Raw genomic sequence first — 3,456 nt, 5'->3', positions numbered from 1 at the left:
TTCTCAGTTGTGTAGCAAGATTTATAACATCACCGTCAAATAAAATGTAAAAATATTCAATAGCTACAGTAATTGTGTCTACATCACTGTGATCGTCATTCTTCTTTTCTGTGCCTCTATCATTTTTATTGTCCCTTTTATCGTCATTCACATATAAACTTGACAATTTGACCCATTAAGGGTAACCATCTTAGATGCACTAGTATCCATATTCAACACAAGGACATCGCAATCACTTAACCAACACTCTGATACCACTTTGTTAGGATAAACATTATATCTTTCGGAACGATTATTTTACTCTTATGTGAATCTAATAGAATACTAATGAACTAGACACAACAGTAATAATCAAGTAAAGATACAGACAATTTTACGTGGAAAAACCTCCTCAATATGAGGAGTAAAAAACTACAGACGGAATTCAAAATCTCCATTATAATCAAATAATGGGTACAAACAAATTCCCCTTAGTCACAACTAAAAGCATACACAGTAAATAACTAAAGATTAACAATCTCGGCAACAAATGACAACAATAATGAAGAATAAAATTAGAACTGTCTCACTTCAAATAGCAACCAATTACCCTCGGTATCTAAATGTAGGTAGCTCCAAAAAAAATCTCTACCATCCAGATCGAATACCCTCATGTTAAGAACAAGTTGTCAAAATTTCAACTCAATCGAACCACGGATTGATCCCCAAATGATTGAGAAACATTGTTGAACCGAACAAGGATTTTCTCTAATTTTTATCACCGCCTTTTTAGTCTCTTGGTCTGGATGTTGCATTATCACTAGCAGCTACTCTTTTTTTCCCTGGTTTAATAAACAAAACCTAATAAGCCCAAGTAATGATGGGCCTTAAATTGTTCTTTTACTGAAAAAGTGAAATAAACCCAACAACTTGCGTCATAGAAATATGATATATGTAGCTAACTCATAGAAAGGTGGAAGTCTTATAGGTTTTGAATTGGCATTGAGTTCAAAGGTTGGGGGTTGCTAATCCCAACTACATTTTCTCATCTGTTCTCTTAATCCATTATTGTGTTGTGTGTTCACCTTATCCCCATCAAACCCTTGCAATTTTAACTTTTTTTTTTTTTTTAGTTTATGATTTTCACAACAAAAAACACCTCACTATTTGATTAGCATCTCCCCGCGTTTATAAGTAAAAAGTCATTAACAAAATTTTGCTTTCACTTAGTTAATATCCCCGTGTTCGACCTCGATTCTTACCGAACTACCTCCTAATTTGTTTATATTTGGATTTGTTAGGAAAAAAACTTGTGTAACTCTTAGAGATTTTTATTACATTAACTGAACACGATTGAGTACACAAACAAGTCCCGACTGGAACAATGCTATTAATAAATCACACAACAAACTGCATGATATTTTGCCGATAAAAAGTGAAGCCAACTCAAGTACATTAACGTAAACTATATCTGATATATCTATTGATACACAAATGGAGGTAGTCGGAATAATAAAAATAGAAAACAAGTTTAAACTTTTTGCTATATTTTCTATTCTAGAAATTCATAGCAAAATTTGTAAATACATTTATTTATTTATTTATTTTACTTTTGCTCTCAATTACAACTTTTTCTTAATTTCATAAATCAAAAATAAAAAATCAAATGGTTATCAAATAGAACATAGCAATTAAAATTCTTTCATGATTAGAGAACCTTTTCTTTTGTATCTGTATGAATCAATATTATTACATTCCAATTCCTTCCCGATACCTCTCAAGGAGAATTGCGAATTTAATCCGAAATTGATAGGTTAGTGTAAGTTTATCCATGCGGTTATGCACTCTTCGAATAGGAATCCATTTTCTGAAAGATTCTGGCTTTCACCTTTTTTTTTTTTTACTAAACTATAAGTTTATAATAGTCAAGCCCTCATGTTGTAACTTTTGAAAAGAAATTGATCTAACAAATTTGTAAATCTATTTTCCCCCAAATAGCTTATTCAACGATAAAGATTATATTCTTAGACCTAACCACATCATAATATTGCATTCTAATGTGTAACATTGAATATTTGTTTGTGTCATTATTTCTTTTAACCAAACTTGTAATTATTTTGATTTGAATTATATTAGAAATTAAAGGCATCTTTCACAAACACCCTAATAAAATAAAGGGATAGTTGCAAATATAGACATTAGACCCAAAGTATTAGCAGATATAACATAATATAAAAAAAATGTAAATATGACCCAATTTAAATAGTCTATAAGTGATAGACCATATTATTGGTAGGAGTTTATCATTGATAGATCATATCACTAATAAGAGTCTATCAATGATAGAAGTCTATCGTTGATAGACTTGTCTATATTTACAATTTTTTTTTAAATGATGTTATACACTTTGTTATTATTCTTAAAAATGTTACCAATTGCAATTATCCTAACATAAATTTGAAAATAGGAAATTAAATGAAAACGAAGTAAATATATATTCAATGCTGCAAATTATGATTTGAGTAGGTACTATTTTTTCTCTTTTTTTTTTAGGTATATTAACATGGATAATGTGTATAGTTTGCTAATACAATATACACCCATGTTGTGAAGGTCACATAGAATATTATTTTACTACACTCGATTATTTTAGGTTATTAATGACAATTAATACGCTCGTGTATTTCATGATAAGGCACAAATGCCTGTATAGATGAAGTAAAATAATGTTGGAAGTTAACGAAGCTATAGTTAGTATCCTAATATTCATAATTAGAGTTAATTGAGTCGACAAAATTTGAGAAAAATTAGAAAGAGATTAAAGAAAGAAAAATAGAATGAAACAAACCTATAATAATAGATAAATATCATTATTTTAGTCTGGTTATGCCATTTTCCTATAAAAAAAAACAATAATTACTGTTATTACTTAAATAGGCCATATTGTTATGAAATATAGAGACTAGTTTATACTAGTTATACTTGAAGACATGTTCAAAAGAAATGAGCTGATAGTTATCGTAACGTACCATATTAACTGAGCCATTCTATTCCCAATTACAACTTCAGCAATGGGCCTCAAACCATTCTTTACACGATGAAAATCAATTTATCATTTTCTTTCTCGTTATGCTTATTCACTGCATTCCTTTCAGCTTCTTGCACATGTGGGGAATTGATACTCTTAATCGGTACTAGAGGAATCGAATTCTCACCACTCATATTGGAATACCTTTAATAAATAGTTATTTATAAGATAAGTTCAGTATTTATAGATGTGGTTCAATGTTGTTGACATTAAAATCGTCTAATCGATAGGCTAGAATCTTATGTTTGAACCTAGCCTGTGAATTAAAACAAGGAACTAATACACCATCTGTAGATTAGGTGATAACTCCAAATCAAAATCTTTTTTCTGGGACCATGGTAATATTATCTTAGTCAAAGAATCTACCTTTTCGTGATTAGACTAGTCTA

The 3,456-nt window shown here is 29.7% G+C and overlaps 1 long non-coding RNA gene across 1 annotated transcript; it reads right to left on the bottom strand.

The window, feature by feature from the left end:
- Window positions 1-412: 412 nt before the first annotated feature.
- LOC120081290 (uncharacterized) lies at window positions 413-3,202 on the bottom strand. The gene is made up of 2 exons (XR_016530520.1): window positions 3,009-3,202; window positions 413-2,876 (listed from the first exon to the last, which is right to left on the bottom strand). It is a non-coding gene; the product is annotated as an uncharacterized LOC120081290 (long non-coding RNA).
- Window positions 3,203-3,456: the final 254 nt, after the last annotated feature.

This window comes from Benincasa hispida, chromosome 7 (genome assembly GCF_027475165.1).
Source record: "Benincasa hispida cultivar pf3 chromosome 7, pf3_genome.v1.1, whole genome shotgun sequence".
Taxonomy (NCBI): Eukaryota; Viridiplantae; Streptophyta; class Magnoliopsida; order Cucurbitales; family Cucurbitaceae; genus Benincasa; species Benincasa hispida.
The sequence above is the reverse complement of the archived record's forward strand: the minus strand, read 5'-3'. Positions and strand labels throughout refer to the sequence as shown.